A 20,161-nucleotide genomic window follows, 5' to 3' on the forward strand; every position below is an offset into this window, starting at 1 on the left:
CTGTCTCTGCGCCGTTGCCAGATTGTTCTCGTGTCATGTCTGACTTTCCAGCGGTTTTTCCCAACTTATTTCCTGTTGCCGACCTCTGTGCCCGACCTGCCTCGTCTCCCCACCTCCTGGATGAGGTGTTTCCTTGCACACGTCAAGTATACACTATATAGCACAGCCTTGCAACTGCCTTAATCATGAATTCTTAATGAAGAAATAAAAATCTAAGTATAGACCCAAAACTAAACTTATTGACTTAGTACTACCTGGTAAGGATTTTACTATATATGAACGTTTTATGGTGTACAAATGGACTTAAATTTGACTATTCTTGCCCATCTTTGTATCTGGGATCTACAGTGTGGCTGTGTAGAAGAGGGGCTCAGTTTCAATATCAGCAAAGCGCTTCTCCACTGCCTCCAAGAGGGTTCTTCATGGTCTTGATTCCATGGTCATCTTCCTCCTCACGAGAAAGGATACGTCTGAGGACTAACAAATGAATAAATGAGTACATGGAGATGATGGTTTTTTTCGTACAATATCAATAAATGTAGCCTAATATCAATTCAATACAATACCTGTTATGGCAGGGATGTGCCTTTTCACTCTCAAGGGGCATTTTTTCCTTGCGCTTGAATGTTTCTTGTAGAGTGGGCTGAATGGTCTTGGACTGTGTTGCTTGAGTGAATACGGCGTATTGTATTGTTTGTTTTTAAGGCATTGAATGAGGTTTGTCGTGTTATATGCAGCTTTGTCCTTACCCCCCTGGAAATACCTAGCTTGCAGGTAGAGCAGTTTGCTATTGCAATATTTGTCTCATCAATCGTGAAGTATTGCCAAACAGCAGACATATTTGTGCACCTCGTGCGCCTCGCCCGCATGCTCCCCCGGAAACTGGTGCCGTATTCCGCTGCGCTTTACGGCAGTGAAATGTCGTGATCTATTCATGCATTATATGGAGGCGAGAAACTTCTACTGTAGTATTTATGTATAATAATAAGCTTGAAATGCATAGCGCTGATCAAACAAATACGAGTAAAATGTATATCCGATCACTGATCGGATCAGGATATCCCTACTAGCAACCATACTTTAAACGAGGGCCAGAACTTGTCTAAAGCCTTGTGGATCTTAGCAGCAAAGTTAAAAAGCAGAGTCACGGAGACATGGCTCAGCAAGTTTGTCTGCGCTGTACAGCTGGAGAGGGAAATCACAGGGAGAAGGACTCGGTTTCTACATCAACAATGCCTGATTGCCCTGCACAGGGCTGGTGACCGAGAGCGCAACAAAGATAAAACGTACAGATTTAGCAGGGAGGTGTCGAGAGCTCGATCACAGTACAATACGCGTCTGAAGCAGCAGTTCTCAAGCAATAACCCTGCCACTGTGTGGAGTGGGCTCTGGCTTCTCACTAACTACAAGCCCAGGGCACCCCATGCAGCAGATGACCAGAAACTGGGTCGGAATCTCAACACCTTGAGACAACACCTATTGTAGGTTTGATCTGACCACCGGCTGGTGCAGCGGTAACAACCTGGAGTTCAACACCCATAAGACAGCGAAGATGCTCATAGACTTCTTGGGAACGTCACAACCCCCCCTCATCTTGACTGACTCTCCCATCACCACCGTGGACTCCTTCCGCTTCCTTGGCACCACCATCACCAGGACTTCAAGTGGGAGCCCATCATCCCTCATCAAGAAGGCCCAGCAGAGAATGTACTTCCTGCATCAGCTGAGGAAAGCCAAGCTGCCAGCGGAGATGATGGTGCAGTTCTACATGGCCATCATTGAATACATCCTCACCTCCTCCATCACCTCCTCCATCACCGTGTGGTACGCTGGAGCCACAGCCAGGGACAAACAGAGACTACAGCGCATTGTGCGCTCTGCCAAAAAGGTAATCAGCTTGAGACTTATATCTCTGCACGACCTGTACGTTTCCAGGACTCTGGGACGAGCAAGTCGGATCACAGCCGACCCTTCTCACCCTGGACACGGACTATTTGAGCCACTCCGTTCAAGCAGAGGGCTACGGTCCATTCAAACCAGAACCCTACACCTCCTCTGCCTTGGTCCAGCCGGAAACCCTTATAAGGGAACTCGTTTCTGGAGGGAACCCTTTGACTCCTGGACACAAGAACAGAGGAAGTGAGTAACCACACACAATTCACTAAAAACACAACAAACCACATTAAAACACAAACATCTTCAACAAATATTGCACTACAGTGATCCCTCGTTTATTGCGGGGGTTACGTTCCAAGAAGAACCCGCGGGAGTCGAAATCCGCGAAGTAGAAACCTTTATTTTTTTACAGTTATTATACAATGAAATACTCCATAAAACATTGAAAGCAAGGAACAAACCTTTTTACAGGCCCAAGCATTTGTTTAACAAATAAAAGTACTGTATTAACGTTTGTACTGTACTCTCACCGCTCTCTCCCGGAGCTCACACGCGCGCTCTCACCGGCCTCGCAAACTTCAATTTGGCAAGCGGTTTTACGTACGTGTACATATTAATCCATAACGTTATTGACACACAGGTAGAGAAGACGCGGAGAGACTGTTTAGCCAATCAGAATGCAGAACACAATGCATGATGAAAATCCGCGAAGCTGCGAGTCCGCGAAAAGTGAACCGCGTTATAGCGAGGGATCACTGTACATCTTGCACATAACCAATTGACCTAACAATTTAATTTGTCTCCCTTTTCCCCCCAGGACAGACGGCTTCAATTAAAGTGCCCCTGTGCACCAGATCTAAAAATGGGATAAAAAGAGACATTACTTCAATAAATATTTAAAATCTGTGCAATTTTCTTTTTAAGTGCGAATAGATGCTTAATGTGCTATGTGCAATAAAAGTGAAATGTAATTTAAAGTGCAAATAGTAAAAAGTGTAAAGTGCTAGTGTAACAAACTGTCTCTTTGTTACAGATATATTTTGCTTTTATTATTGTTCATTGTTGTATGTTGCACAGAATCACCAAAGAAAGCTCCTAGCCTGTGAATTTTGTTCACTTACGATGGCAAGAAATCTCATTATTATTATATTATATATACCAACATTGAGCTTGCTAAAATGCTGAACTCGCATAGAAAATCTGGATAGCTCTGGTAACTTATTGGCTTAACCTGTTACCACCCACCTGCTCGCCGGCGAGCATTTTCTATATCTCAAATATTCTCTTACATCATCACTTTTATTTCCGTGGTCAATACCAGCAAGCCATACATCATTTTAAAGATTATTTTCTCAACAAAACGAATATGTCATTAATTGAATAATTTGCCTCAAGAAGCAATTGCCAATAGTTTGTGAGAAAGTCTCAACTTTTACAAACGCATGTCCTGTTTGCTGTTTATGACGGACGAAACGGCTTTAATTCTGTTCATCCTTGTGCTCAGTCTGTCCGTAAGGAATCATTGAAAAACAATATACACTTGTATTTTTCCTGAAGTTTTCCGATTTTGAGATATTGTCAAGTAAACAATGTTTTCTTCTTTGACGATATTCAGGATTAAGGCTCGTCCGACGCATTTCTCCGTCCATAACAAATGACCTGTTTGACCTAAAAGATAATGTTTGGCATCGATCTTTTCTTCAGACTGTTACCTACAGAATGAGACCATCCACAAATGTTTCTGTCCACATCTAAATAGCGCCGCATGCTAGTGACGTAGCAGACTTTGATTGACATATTATTAGAGCCAATAAGAATAGCTTCAGAATGGTGAGCGGGACAAAGGCCTTATTCACACAGAATCTTCTGTATTATCGTGCGTAAGGCTCCGGAAAGGCTGTAAAGAGCCAGATTTCTCGGCAGGATTTTGCGCATAACATTTTCTGAGTTTATTAGCCTTTTGGACGTGCATTTTGTTAGATACATGTATTATTATACCAATACAAAAATGAAATAAAAATATTAGCAGTTATAATAGGTATTAGTGGCCTAAAAACATCAAAATGTATGTTTTATGATCATAGAGGAGCTAAAATTGTAATAAAACAGTTTGGCACAGTTGGCACATATTTGGATCACTTGAATATACTTTTTGATACAAAAAGGTCAACAGCACCAAAATGCCTGTTCCTAGAGATCTGAAACTTTACACAGTTGTTGTCAACAAGATAAATATCATGTACAGTGAACAGCATATGCACACAATGAAGTATGTCATGCTCAGGACCATTACAAATTGACAATATTCAGGCGAGACTAAAAAAGGATGTTTTGTTTATGTTTGGGCTTCTGTAGTGTGAGTTCTAAAGCCCTGACAGTGTGACATGTGCACATCTGCAGAAACTAGAAGGCCTAAGCTTTCTAATGATGCATCACACTTGCATGTGGAACATAAAATCCTCTTTTAATAAGCAATGCCATTTGGGTCCAACCATTGTGCACAGGGCGAAATAGGCGGATGGAAACAGGTTAAGGGTGCATCCAATTGTGTGGAATTGTGGGCTGCGGTCAACAAGATCAGACACCGTACAAAGCTGTATTGGTATCTGTTTCCCCATTGTATCTCCAAAAATTTGTGATGTAGTCATCTGGACACTGATTTTAGAAAAAACTGAATCTAAATACAACCCCAGCTCTGTTTTAATGACGGAATAATGTCCGAAAACAATTAAAAGCTAAATGACCTATTATGTCATTTGAAAATGAGGGAGAATTATCTATGTTAATCTTCCTGGAGAAAAGGCCCCATCAGACCTGGTCCAGGCGAACCATGCCCTAACCGGCTGTAGACTCTGCTGGTGCCCGGCCTGTGTGCTGGTGTACTCTACCCTACCCTGTATCTCCCTCTGTCCTCTCCACTCACCCAGCTGGAGCCTAATTGGTCCATCTGTGCCCTGCTCCGCTCTGATTGGCGGAAGAGACACTGCACTGGCGCTGGCTTTTCCCACAGACTCAAACACAGCAGGCTTCTATTAATTACCAGCAGTTGGACCTGTGTGCACCTGATCGCCTCACCTCACATGTTTCCCTGCTCCTGGCTGCACTCCCAAAATATATATATATATATATATATATAATTATAATTTATGGGACAAATGATCCTTTATTGTGCACAGTGCACAGAGGGAGACAACCTAAGTGAATAAAATGGCTCAAACCTTTGGTAAAAGTGCACTGCATAACTTTTCTGGTAGAGATCTGACCTCTGCTTGATACCTTGCACAGTATAGCAATAAACGTATTCAATTATATTTATTTTTGTAATGCCCAAAATCACTGCAGCAGTGTCCTCGGCAGTGAAAAGCTAATAAACAATGTTCATAGGGACTTAGACCCTCCTTCTCGGCCAGGAAAAACTACAAAACCTCCTTGGGAAAAAGTAGAAACATGGAGAAGTTCCAGATGAAGGAGAGATCTGACTCTCACAGACGAACGTGAGATACAGTGGAACTGGAGCCACTCAGGAGGAGAACCAGTTCTTCAGGAGGAGAACCAGTTCTTCAGGAGGAGAACCAGTTCTTCAGGAGGAGAACCAGATGAAGAACCGTTCATATGGAGTCGCTTCTCCAGGGACTCCAGGATCATCTGGGTCCACAGGTTATGGATGTGCCTGTTCCACTCTGGGCAAGGGAGTGGAAGAAGAAGAAGAAACGGCAATGAACAGTTTGCAAGTGAAATTAAATATTAAATATCGTTTGATAGAATGAGTGGTCAGAAGCCGAGGATAGTGCTCAAGCTGCTATACTTCCCCCAGCACAGTTACTCCTAGGGCACCGGAGCTGAAATTGTAGCTTTATATTTCTGTTCCTCACTGGCCTGACCATAAGCCATTTCAAAGAGGAACGTTTTAAGCCTGGTCGATTACGTGCAGAACAGTATTAAATATTTTTTTTTCCAAAATGGTGATTTTCATGTTTTTGCAAAATGTGCAAGTTGAAGTCATGAAGAAGCCACTCCATGTTTCTGATAACAGTATTGGTTGTCGGTGTAATCCCTCATTCGTCCAGGCGTGTTCCATAGTAGAAAAAGCTTCAGTTGTAGTCATCTGGACTCAGTTAGAAAAAATAGACGTTTCGACTCTCATCCAAGAGTCATTGTCAATAAAAGAATTTAGATCGAGAACTCCGATATTAATACTGTTCTGTGGTAAGACCCGCCCATTGGGCGGAGCCTTCCTGAAGTAGAAAGAGTTGTTTGTTTCAACAGAAACTCCCCCTTGTATCTACCGAGCCTATTCAGAATCTTAATGGGCTATTAGAATCCTCTTTGTCTTTGTGAGACCCTGGCTCAACCATCCTGAGTACCTGATTAGCATCTAAATGTCCTGGTCCTCTACCTTTCCAGGGGTTCAGTAACCCATTATAAATAACAGGAAGATTAAACCTTAGCCCTCCATTTCTGTTTAAAGAAGGTCTTTCTTTTTTAACAAAAATAGCTTCCTTGACTCCTCTTTCAAACCATCTTTTCTCCCTGCTTAAAACCTTCACCTCACCGTCTTCAAACGAGTGATTAGAGGCTTCAAGATGGAGATGCACGGCACTCTGAGGTCCTGAACTAGTATTTCTTCTGTGCTGATAAAGCCTCTTGTGTAGAGGCTGTTTTGTCTCACCTATGTAACGTTCTTTACAGCTTTCTTCACTGCATTGGATCGAATAAACTACATTGCTCTGTTTTTGAGTCGGCAACTTGTCCTTAGGGTGAACCAGTTTTTGTCTTAAAGTGTTTCCTGGTTTAAAATAAACAGGGACTTCGTGTTTTTCCGACAGGCCAGACACATAAGGGATAGAAACACCCTTCCTTCTCTGTTCAGTTTCCCTTTTGTCCTGCTTCTTGGTTCTCTTCACTCTGTTGAGAGCCCAAGCGGGGTAACCACAGGCTGAGAGGGCATTTCAGACATGTTTTTCCTCTTTCTTCTTGCCCTCTGAGCTGGTGGGCACACCTTGAGCTCTGTGTTGTAAGGTTCTGATCACTCCCAGCTTGTGCTGTAGTGGGTGGTTGGAACCAAAGAGCAGATACTGGTCCGTGTGTGTAGGTTTCATATATACTTCTATTTGGAGTTTCCCGTCCTCTCCTCTGATCGTGGAACAATCAAGAAAGGCCAAGCGATTCTCCTTAGCGTCTTCTCTTGTAAACCTGATATGTGGGTCCACAGCATTGATGTGATCAGAGAAGGTTTCCAGCTCTTGTTTCTTGATTGTTACAAAAGTATCATCGACATAGCGGAGCCACAGTTTTGGGGCTATGCCTGAGAATGAGGCCAGTGCCTTCTTCTCAAAGTGCTCCATGTACAGGTTGGCCACTATGGGAGACACGGGCGAGCCCATGGCACAGCCATGAATCTGTCTGTAAAATTGTCCCCGGAATTGAAAGTAAGTGGTGTTCAGACAGATGTCCAACAGTTTACATATGTGTTCAGGTGTCAGTTTGGTCCTTTCCTGTAGGGTGGTGTCTTCCTGCAGTCTGATCCTCACTGCTGCTACTGCATGGGTCTGAGTGGAACCTCCTTTTTGTGTATTTTTGGGAGGCCATAAATGCAGGGCATGGCCCCTGGAAAGGTAGAGGACCAGGACCAGGACATTTAGATGCTAATCAGGTACTCAGGGTGGTTGAGCCAGGGTCTCACAAAGACAAAGAGGATTCTAACAGCCCATTAAGATTCTGAATAGGCTCGGTAGATACAAGGGGGAAGTTTCTGTTGAAACAAACAACTCCTTCTACTTCAGGAAGGCTCCTCCCAATGGGCGGGTCTTACCACAGAATAGTATTAATATCGGAGTTCTCGATCTAAATTCTTTTATTGACAATGACTCTTGGATGAGAGTCGAAACGTCTTTTTTTCAAACTGAGTCCAGATGACTACAACTGAAACAGTATTGGTTGCCTTAAAAGTATACAAAGTATACCAACTTCATTAGTCAATGAAGTCGATAATGTAGAGAGGTGGTAGGACCTGTATTCTAAGAATTTAAGAACATTATTTAGAATACAATACAATTTTATTTTTAAATTCAACTCCAACTTTGGGATTGTAGAGATGTGATTTGATAACGTGAAAATAAAATTTCACTTAACTCTGTTTGTGTAGATTGTTACCGTTAGCGATTAGTGTAATACACATTTCTTAAATCTAAGGTTGTTCTGAATGCGCCAAAAACAGTGTGACAGTGTGAGGAGGGGAGGGGCTTATCTCAATGAGATGCAAATGAGCACGTTGTCCTTTGACCTTGTGACCCAGGTGAGGAATGTTTGAGCCCAGTTTTCTCCGAAAAAGGAATTCAGAGGTGTAACATTCAAATGACCACAACTCATTCAAATATTATCAGATGTACACAAGTGAGACATCATTGGATAACTTTGAAACTACACTTTCAGAATCTGTGAATAACTCAAAATGTCTCTGGGGAGACTTGTTCCTGTTTTTTTCCACGGTCGGGCACAAATTGGTACATATCAGATAAATAGGATTTAAAGCAGCTGAGGGCTGTTCCTCCGACACCTACATCACATTCTAACCTCTGCAGTAGAATGTTGTGGTCGATGGTCAAACGCTGAGGTCAGAACCAGGACTGAGACCAGTCCATCGTCAGCAGCTAATAACAAATCATTTGTGACTTTAACTAGTGCAGTTTCAGTGCTGTGGTGGGCTCTGAACCCTGCTGTGGTGGGCTCTGAACCCTGCTGTGGTGGGCTCTGAACCCTGCTGTGGCGGGCTCTGAATCCTGCTGTGGTGGGCTCTGAACCCTGCTGTGGTGGGCTCTGAACCCTGCTGTGGTGGGCTCTGAACCCTGCTGTGGTGAGCTCTGAACCCTGCTGTGGTGGGCTCTGAACCCTGCTGTGGTGGCCTCTGAACCCTGCTGTGGCGGGCTCTGAACACTTTGGTAGTTGGCTCTGAACCCTGCTGTGGTGGGCTCTGAACCCTGCTGTGGTGGGCTCTGAACCCTCCTGTAGGGGGCGACAAAGCTGTTTTACTACAACGTGTTCAAGGATTTTCGAGACAAAGGGAAGATTATAAATAGGTCTGTAGTTTAACAATAGGTCGGGATCAAGATGAGTCTTTTTCAGAAGAGGTTTAATGACGTCATGTTTGAAGGACGTGGAACATAAACACTTTCTACTGAAGTATTTATTATATTCAGAATAGAGTCTATACTTAGGGGCAGAATGTCTTTGAGGAGTCTGCTTGGAATCGGATCTAAAATACATAATAAGTTTAGGTTTTAGAGAAAATTATGTATCTGAAGTATCTATCTTGCATTTGTAACAAATCACAATTACAAACTTTAAAGAGGGGAACCAGAAATATCACAAAAAACGCTCAATTTGAAAGTAATTTCAATGTTTTGCAAGCGGAAACGGTCCTAGTATATCAGCCTCCATCATGAGTGCAGATCCAGGAGCGTCTTCTCTTCCCCGTACAGTGCAAAGCCCTCCCATGAAAGGCGTCTTGGAGTGTTCAGCATTTTCTAACCCTTGTTTTAAAAAGTGCCTTGTCTCCCAAGAACGAGATTATGTGGTTTGATTCCCGGGCCAGACCAACATCACATCTCTGGGTGGAGTCTGCATGTTCTCCCCGTGTTACCGTGGGTTCTCTCCGGGTTCTCCGGCTCCTCCCACCGTCCAAAGACATGCATGTGTGAGGTAAGATTGGCAACTGTAAAATGGCCCTAGTGAATGAATGTGAGAGTGAATGGTTGTCTGTGTGTCCATGTCTCTGTGTTGGCCCTGCGACAAGTTGGCCCCTTTCCAGGGTGTGCCCTGCCTAAAGCCCAAAGTCACTGGGATAGGCTCCAGTCACCCGCGACCCCGAATGGGAACAAGTGGTAGAAAATGAATGAATGAATGTTTTAAAAAGTGCTCCATTAATAAAACATCCATCCATTTTCTTCCGCTTATCCGGGGCCGGGTCGCGGGGGAAGCAGTCTAAGCAGGGACTCCCAGACTTCCCTCTCTCTTTCTTCTGTCATTACCCAAAGCTCATGACCATAGGTGAGGTCAGAACGTAGATTGACCGGTAAATTGAGAGCTTTGTCTTTGGACTCAGCTCCTTCTTCACCACAACAGTCGATGCAGCTGCTGCATCACTGCAGCTGCTGCACCGATCCAACTGTCAATCTCACGCTCCATCCTTCACTCACTCGTGAACAAGACCCCGAGATACTTGAACTCCTCCACTTGGGGCAAGGACCCCCCACCCACCTGGAGAGGGCAAGACACCTATTTCTGGTTGAGAACCATGGCCTCGAATTTAATAAAACAATTGATATATATATATGTTTTATATACAGTATATAAAACAATTGATATATATATATATATATATATATATATATATATATATATTTATATAAAATTATAATTACAAATAATAATTTCAGTGTGTGAATTAAAGCATCAATAGCTCATATTGAGCACGGTGGCAAAGGCGGTTAGCGCTCTTGCCTCCCAAGAAGGAGATCATGGGTTCGATTCCTGGACTAGACCAACATCACATGATCTCTCTGGGTGGAGTTTGCATGTTCTCTCCGTGTTACCGTGGGTTCTCTCCGGGTTCTCCAGCTCCTCCCACCGTCCAAAGACATGCATGTGTTAGGCAAAATTGGTGACTCTAAATTGGCCCTAGTGAATGAATGTGAGAGTGAACTGTCTGTAATGTCTATGTCTCTGTGTTGGCCCTGCGACAAGCTGGCCACTGTCCAGGGTGTACCCCGCCTAAGGCCCGAAGTCACTGGGATAGGCTCCAGTCACCTGCGACCCCGAAAGGGAACAAGCGGTAGAAAATGGATGGATGGATAGCTCATATTGACAATAGCCCTGCAGCAGTTGGTGTTGCACTTAGAGGACATTTGTTATCACTGGGATGATATACTTATATATCCTTCTCAGAGAGACAGGGAAAGCAGTCCCACCTCCCGACAGTCAAACTCCACATCCTTCACTCTGTCTACCCGGCGACAGTCTCATGAATACAAATGTCACTTTGCTCTTTACACCAAAATCATACATATCAAAACCTATTAATCCCGGAATGAACATAAAGCTATAGTTGTTCATTGTATATTTAGGAGCAGCATTTGAAAAACTGTTGATGTTATAGAACAGGAATATAAAATTCTGGCTGTGAGAGATTACATGGGTTTCAGCTCCATGTTAGTCCTCCAAACCACAACGTCACACATCTCATGTGTATAAAAATACACTGATGCATTCAAGATGTCAGAACAAAGGATTTGCCAAAATGGACATTCTGAAGTTGCTCAATGTCCAATTTGTTCCATTTTCTGTTGGTAAATACACTTCTTACTCTAAAAAATATAATCCACTATATCAAACTCCTACTAAACCACTACAATAAACTCTAAAGACCATACGTTCTTAGGAATACAAACTTTATAGCCAAATGACAGGCATATTCAAAAGTTTTAAAGAGTGATCGAAGACCGGTGACTTGATTTTTTTGGCCCTACGTTCAATTATCGTGCGAGATTGACAGGTGCATCACTGCAGACATTGTATTGGACTGTTGTGGTAAAGAAGGAGCTGAGTGGAAAGGCAAAGCTCCCGATTTAACTATCAAACTATGTGACTATTCTCAACTATGGTCATGAGCTTTGGGTAATGGACGAAAGGTCCCAGATGCAAGCGGTCGAAAGGAGTTTCCTCTTAGAGATAAGGTGAGAAGCTCGGCCACACAGGAGGGGCTTGGAGTAACACGTCGAGCTACGTCGAGAGGAGCCAGCTGAGGTGTCTCAGGCATTTGTTATGGAAGTCTCATGGACGCCTCTCTGGGGAGGTGTTCTCTGGGGAAGGCCCAGAGTCAAACTGGGCAGCGTATCCATGCTCCTGTCTGTGCTTTGTTCCACCTCGGAACCAGCCGCGACCGGTCAGTAAGGAGGACAGTACGGCAGTCAGCCCGTCTGGACTTTTCCACTGCATGATCTCGCTTCGCTGGACTGGATCTGTGTGACTTTGACCCGGCGCAAACATGAGGAGGACCGGAGTGTCTCTTCTCTGGTCCAGGCCACAAGTTCTTGATAATTACTTGGGATACGTTTTAAACCTTCATAAGATGCAGGCTCCACAAAGACCATATGATTGCTGTTAAAGATGAACCTAATGACAAATAGATTAAGGGGCTTTGTGTGCCACTCGTTCTCACGTCAACACTGATAAATCACAAAAAGTGCCATATATATGCACTAATTATGCCGCACACAAGTTCGATAAATTTTTCTACCAATTTTCAATCTAGAATACAATAGGTCCTTTTAATAACGTTTGGAAAAAAGAGGAACGTCCAGCAGAGATTTAGCCAATCACAACAGCCAAATAACGTGCTTGGATATTAAAACAATACTGTCTTTGGCAAATGAACATAGCATTGTAGCATCACCTGGCTCCACTTTTAATGCCATACTGTGGCCCTTTCCAGCTAAAAAAATAACATCTCCATGGAAACAAGCAGGTGGCAAACCCATCACCAGAAAAGTTACATACTGACATATTCTATTCCTGGCTAAAGCTTTTCGCATGACCCCACCAGATTAACGCTCATAAAAGTAGTTCATCTCAACTGTTCTGTTGTTTTTCCATGTGTGAGTGGAAGTGTCGACCCTCAAGAACACACCATTGTTTGAAGAAGCTTTTCTGTTTGGGGAGAGCAAAAGGAGCGGAGCATATCCAGAACCTCCAGGTGAACTAATCCTCTCCAAAGTGGGTCAGATCTACTCACACTCACGACACAACAAGAAAGGCATTTCTACCACTGAGCCACTCTTGATTTTTTGTCGTTGATTGCCACAGTGAACTGTCGCACATAGGGATATCAGAATTAATGTTACGTTACGATTATTCCACAACAGCAGGAAATATAATAAACATACTAACACTCCAGCCACTGGCAGCAGAAGAATTGCCATGTGGAAATAAATGAGAACATTATTTTTTTGACATGCTAATGTTAACATGCAGTTGTAATGAACGTGATTTGAACCAGAAATGTTAAGATGGTGATGATTTATGGACTTAAAAACACAACCGGAGACCTCTGGATTTAATTTTTTATTAATACAAATAAACAGAACAGTTGGAGTCAGAGGCTTCAACAGTCCAGGGGTCAGATGCTTCACCAGTCCAGGGGTCAGGCTTCAACAGTCCAGGGGTCAGGCTTCAACAGTCCAGGGGTCAGGCTTCAACAGTCCAGGGGTCAGAGGCTTCAACAGTCCAGGGGTCAGGCTTTAACAGTCCAGGGGTCAGATGCTTCACCAGTCCAGGGGTCAGGCTTCAACAGTCCAGGGGTCAGGCTTCAACAGTCCAGGGGTCAGGCTTCAACAGTCCAGGGGTCAGAGGCTTCAACAGTCCAGGGGTCAGGCTTCAACAGTCCAGGGGTCAGAGGCTTCAACAGTCCAGGGGTCAGAGGCTTCAACAGTCCAGGGGTCAGGCTTCAACAGTCCAGGGGTCAGAGGCTTCAACAGTCCAGGGGTCAGGCTTCAACAGTCCAGGGGTCAGAGGCTTCAACAGTCCAAGGGTCAGATGCTTCACCAGTCCAGGGGTCAGGCTTCAACAGTCCAGGGGTCAGAGGCTTCAACAGTCCAGGGGTCAGAGGCTTCAACAGTCCAGGGGTCAGATGCTTCACCAGTCCAGGGGTCAGGCTTCAACAGTCCAGGGGTCAGGCTTCAACAGTCCAGGGGTCAGGCTTCAACAGTCCAGGGGTCAGAGGCTTCAACAGTCCAGGGGTCAGATGTTTCACCAGTCCAGGGGTCAGAGGCTTCAACAGTCCAGGGGTCAGATGCTTCACCAGTCCAGGGGTCAGGCTTCAACAGTCCAGGGGTCAGATGCTTCACCAGTCCAGGGGTCAGAGGCTTCAACAGTCCAGGGGTCAGAGGCTTCAACAGTCCAGGGGTCAGATGCTTCACCAGTCCAGGGGTCAGGCTTCAACAGTCCAGGGGTCAGAGGCTTCAACAGTCCAGGGTTCAGAGGCTTCAACAGTCCAGGGGTCAGATGCTTCACCAGTCCAGGGGTCAGGCTTCAACAGTCCAGGGGTCAGGCTTCAACAGTCCAGGGGTCAGAGGCTTCAACAGTCCAGGGGTCAGATGCTTCACCAGTCCAGGGGTCAGAGGCTTCAACAGTCCAGGGGTCAGATGCTTCACCAGTCCAGGGGTCAGGCTTCAACAGTCCAGGGGTCAGAGGCTTCAACAGTCCAGGGTTCAGAGGCTTCAACAGTCCAGGGGTCAGGCTTCAACAGTCCAGGGGTCAGGCTTCAATAGTCCAGGGGTCAGGCTTCAACAGTCCAGGGGTCAGGCTTCAACAGTCCAGGGGTCAGAGGCTTCAACAGTCCAGGGGTCAGAGGCTTCACCAGTCCAGGGGTCAGGGTTCAACAGTCCAGGGGTCAGGCTTCAACAGTCCAGGGATCAGAGGCTTCACCAGTCCAGGGGTCAGAGGCTTCAACAGTCCAGGGGTCAGGCTTCAACAGTCCAGGGGTCAGAGGCTTCAACAGTCCAGGGGTCAGGCTTCAACGACTCCCAGACACAGCCACAGAGGCGACTCCCCGGCAACTCCCCGGGCCCTCTGAGGCGACTCCCCGGGCCCTCTGAGGCGACTCCCCGGCGACTCCCCGGGCCCTCTGAGGCGACTCCCGGGCCGTCTGAGGCGACTCCCGGGCCGTCTGAGGCGACTCCCCGGGCCCTCTGAGGCGACTCCCCGGGCCCTCTGAGGCGACTCCTATTGGCTGTATCACTCCTGCACACCCGATCCACCACAGCCAGCACATATCGAGCGCATACAAGCAGAAACAAGAGGATCCTGGAGTAGATTTAAACTCAGGACTCTGCGGCGGCTGCACATGGAGCCTGGCATGCGCTGCCGCCTCCACAGGAACAAGATTAAAGAGAAAAATCTTTCAATGTCTTTTTTCCTAATCAGTCATCCCTCAATTCATCCTGTTCCTCAGTTTTGAATGTTTTCGGGTGAAGATTGGGGATGTTTCTCAGAAAGAGCAGTGGATATTACAAATGTGGGAATTTTGTCCACAGTCAGGATCAATCATTTCCCTAAATCACTCGTTGCTGCCGCTGCTGCATTTTACTACTGTTTAAACTCCCACACGGTACAAACAGACGGTCACATTAATCATTGAGTAAATTTAGTAAAATGAATATATAAAATAGCTTATGAAGCATTGTAATATAAATGTAACACCCACAAAAAAGCATTTAAATAAAATTCATAAATATCTCCCAAAAAATCACTAGGTTGTCCACCTTAAAACTTCACACACATCACGTCCATGTGTTATGTCTCATGTCCACCTTAAGAAGTGTTATGTCTCATGTCCACCTTAAGACGTGTTATGTCTCATGTCCACCTTAAGAAGTGTTATGTCTCATGTCCACCTTAAGACGTGTTATGTCTCATGTCCACCTTAAGAAGTGTTATGTCTCATGTCCACCTTAAGATGTGTTATGTCTCATGTCCACCTTAAGAAGTGTTATGTCTCATGTCCACCTTAAGACGTGTTATGTCTCATGTCCACCTTAAGACGTGTTATGTCTCATGTCCACCTTAAGACGTGTTATGTCTCATGTCCACCTTAAGAAGTGTCATTTCTCATGTCCACCTTAAGACGTGTTATGTCTCATGTCCACCTTAAGACGTGTTATGTCTCATGTCCACCTTAAGAAGTGTCATGTCTCATGTCCACCTTAAGACGTGTTATGTCTCATGTCCACCTTAAGACGTGTTATGTCTCATGTCCACCTTAAGAAGTGTTATGTCTCATGTCCACCTTAAGACGTGTTATGTCTCATGTCCACCTTAAGAAATGTTATGTCTCATGTCCACATTAAGACGTGTTATGTCTCATGTCCACCTTAAGACGTGTTATGTCTCATGTCCACCTTAAGACGTGTTATGTCTCATGTCCACCTTAAGAAATGTTATGTCTCATGTCCACATTAAGACGTGTTATGTCTCATGTCCACCTTAAGACGTGTCATGTCTCATGTCCACCTTAAGAAATGTTATGTCTCATGTCCACATTAAGACGTGTTATGTCTCATGTCCACCTTAAGACGTGTTATGTCTCATGTCCACCTTAAGACATGTTATGTCTCATGTCCACCTTAAGAAGTGTTATGTCTCATGTCCACCTTAAGACGTGTTATGTCTCATGTCCACCTTAAGAAGTGTTATGTCTCATGTCCACCTTAAGATGTGTTATGTCTCATGTCCACCTTAAGAAGTGTCATGTCTCATGTCCACCTTAAGACGTGTTATGTCTCATGTCCACCTTAAGACGTGTTATGTCTCATGTCCACCTTAAGAAGTGTTATGTCTCATGTCCACCTTAAGACGTGTTATGTCTCATGTCCACCTTAAGAAATGTTATGTCTCATGTCCACATTAAGACGTGTTATGTCTCATGTCCACCTTAAGACGTGTTATGTCTCATGTCCACATTAAGACGTGTTATGTCTCATGTCCACCTTAAGACGTGTTATGTCTCATGTCCACCTTAAGACATGTTATGTCTCATGTCCACCTTAAGAAGTGTCATGTCTCATGTCCACCTTAAGACGTGTTATGTCTCATGTCCACCTTAAGACGTGTTATGTCTCATGTCCACCTTAAGAAATGTTATGTCTCATGTCCACCTTAAGACGTGTTATGTCTCATGTCCACCTTAAGAAGTGTCATGTCTCATGTCCACCTTAAGACGTGTTATGTCTCATGTCCACCTTAAGAAGTGTCATGTCTCATGTCCACCTTAAGAAATGTTATGTCTCATGTCCACATTAAGACGTGTTATGTCTCATGTCCACCTTAAGACGTGTTATGTCTCATGTCCACCTTAAGACATGTTATGTCTCATGTCCACCTTAAGAAGTGTTATGTCTCATGTCCACCTTAAGACGTGTTATGTCTCATGTCCACCTTAAGACGTGTTATGTCTCATGTCCACCTTAAGACATGTTATGTCTCATGTCCACCTTAAGAAGTGTCATGTCTCATGTCCACCTTAAGACGTGTTATGTCTCATGTCCACCTTAAGAAGTGTTATGTCTCATGTCCACCTTAAGATGTGTTATGTCTCATGTCCACCTTAAGAAGTGTCATGTCTCATGTCCACCTTAAGACGTGTTATGTCTCATGTCCACCTTAAGACGTGTTATGTCTCATGTCCACCTTAAGAAGTGTTATGTCTCATGTCCACCTTAAGACGTGTTATGTCTCATGTCCACCTTAAGAAATGTTATGTCTCATGTCCACATTAAGACGTGTTATGTCTCATGTCCACCTTAAGACGTGTTATGTCTCATGTCCACATTAAGACGTGTTATGTCTCATGTCCACCTTAAGACGTGTTATGTCTCATGTCCACCTTAAGACATGTTATGTCTCATGTCCACCTTAAGAAGTGTCATGTCTCATGTCCACCTTAAGACGTGTTATGTCTCATGTCCACCTTAAGACGTGTTATGTCTCATGTCCACCTTAAGAAATGTTATGTCTCATGTCCACCTTAAGACGTGTTATGTCTCATGTCCACCTTAAGAAGTGTCATGTCTCATGTCCACCTTAAGACGTGTTATGTCTCATGTCCACCTTAAGCGCTGCAGGTGGCTGGATCCATGACAGAAGAGTGCACACGGCTGCTTAATGAAACCAGGAGGTAAACATCTGCGTGTGGTCCACAGCGGGTGTGCGCCGCTCCACAGACCTGCACAACATCACAGACAAGCACAACACCACAGACAAGCACAACACCACAGACAAGCACAGCACCACAGACAAGCACAACATCACAGACAAGCACAACACCACAGACAAGCACAGCACCACAGACAAGCACAACATCACAGACAAGCACAACACCACAGACAAGCACAACACCACAGACAAGCACAACACCACAGACAAGCACAACACCACAGACAAGCACAACATCACAGACAAGCACAACACCACAGACAAGCACAACACCACAGACAAGCACAGCACCACAGACAAGCACAACACCACAGACACGCACAACACCACAGACAAGCACAACACCACAGACAAGCACAACATCACAGACAAGCACAACATCACAGACACGCACAGCACCACAGACAAGCACAACATCACAGACAAGCACAACACCACAGACAAGCACAACACCACAGACAAGCACAACACCACAGACAAGCACAACACCACAGACAAGCACAACATCACAGACAAGCACAACACCACAGACAAGCACAACATCACAGACAAGCACAACACCACAGACAAGCACAACATCACAGACATGCATCACAGACACGAACAACACCACAGACACGCACAACACCACAGACAAGCACAACAGACCTGCATAACACCACAGACAAGCACAACATCACAGACACGCACAACACCACAGACAAGCCCAGCACCACAGACACGCACAACACCACAGACAAGCACAGTACCACAGACCTGCACAACACCACAGACAAGCACCACAGACACGCACAACACCACAAACAAGCACAGCACAACAGACACGCACAACACCACAGAAAAGCACAACACCACAGACAAGCACAACACCACAGACAAGCGCAACACTACAGACAAGCACAACACCACAGACAAGCACAACACCACTCACAAACACAACACCACAGACACGCACAACACCACAGACAAGCACCACAGACACGCACAACACCACAGACAAGCACAACACCACAGACAAGCACAACACCACAGACAAGCGCAACACTACAGACAAGCACAACACCACAGACAAGCACAACACCACAGACACGCACAACACTACAGACAAGCACAACATCACAGACAAGCACAACACCACAGACAAGCACAACACCACAGACAAGCACAACACTACAGACAAGCACAACACCACAGACAAGCACAACACCACAGACAAGCACAACACCACAGACGAGCGCAACACTACAGACAAGCACAACACCACAGACAAGCACAACATCACAGACACGCACAACATCACAGACACGCACAACACTACAGACAAGCACAACATCACAGACAAGCACCACAGACACGCACAACACCACAGACAAGCACAACACTACAGACAAGCACAACATCACAGACACGCACAACACCACAGACAAGCACAACATCACAGACAAGCACAACACCACAGACAAGCACAACACCACAGACAAGCACAACACTACAGACAAGCACAACACCACAGACAAGCACAACACCACAGACAAGCACAACACCACAGACGAGCGCAACACTACAGACAAGCACAACACCACAGACAAGCACAACATCACAGACACGCACAACATCACAGACACGCACAACACCACAGACAAGCACAGCACCACAGACAAGCACAACATCACAGACAAGCACAACACCACAGACAAGCACAACACCACAGATACGCACAACATCACAGACAAGCACAACACCACAGACAAGGACAAACATCACAGACAAGCACAACACCACAGACACGCACAACACCACAGACAAGCACAGTACCACAGACCTGCACAACACCACAGACACGCACAACACCACAGACAAGCGCAACACTACAGACAAGCACAACACCACAGACAAGCACAACATCACAGACAAGCACAACATCACAGACAAGCGTAACACTACAGACAAGCACAACACCACAGACAAGCACAACATCACAGACACGCAAAACATCACAGACAAGAACAACAGACCTGCACAACACCACAGACAAGCACAACAGACCTGCACAACACCACAGACACGCACAACACCACAGACAAGCACAACACCACAGACACGCACAACACCACAGACAAGCACAGCACCACAGACAAGCAAAACACCACGGACAAGCACAACATCACAAACAAGCACAACACCACAGACACGCACAACATCACAGACAAGCACAACACCACAGACAAGCACAACAGACCTGCTCAACGCCACAGACAAGCACAACACCACAGACAAGCACAGCATCACAGACATACACCACAGACACGCACAGCACCAGAGACAAGCACAACACCGCAGACAAGCACAACAGACCTGCACAACACAACAGACACGCACAACACCACAGACAAGCAAAACACCACAGACACGCACAACACCACAGACAAGCACAGCACCACAGACAAGCACAACACCACAGACAAGCACAACATCACAGATACGAACAACACCACTGACA

At 45.2% G+C, this 20,161-nt stretch overlaps 1 long non-coding RNA gene across 1 annotated transcript; it reads left to right on the top strand.

Moving 5' to 3' along the window:
* The first annotated feature begins 2,041 nt into the window (after window positions 1-2,041).
* Window positions 2,042-2,800, top strand: LOC140360390 (uncharacterized). Its single transcript, XR_011926922.1, has 2 exons — window positions 2,042-2,139; window positions 2,714-2,800. It is a non-coding gene; the product is annotated as an uncharacterized lncRNA (long non-coding RNA).
* The last annotated feature ends 17,361 nt before the right edge of the window (window positions 2,801-20,161 follow it).

The sequence above is a fragment of the Eucyclogobius newberryi genome, unplaced genomic scaffold (assembly GCF_026437365.1).
Source record: "Eucyclogobius newberryi isolate DKJ021-1_F unplaced genomic scaffold, fEucNew1.0.hap1 SCAF_15, whole genome shotgun sequence".
NCBI classification, from domain to species: Eukaryota; Metazoa; Chordata; class Actinopteri; order Gobiiformes; family Gobiidae; genus Eucyclogobius; species Eucyclogobius newberryi.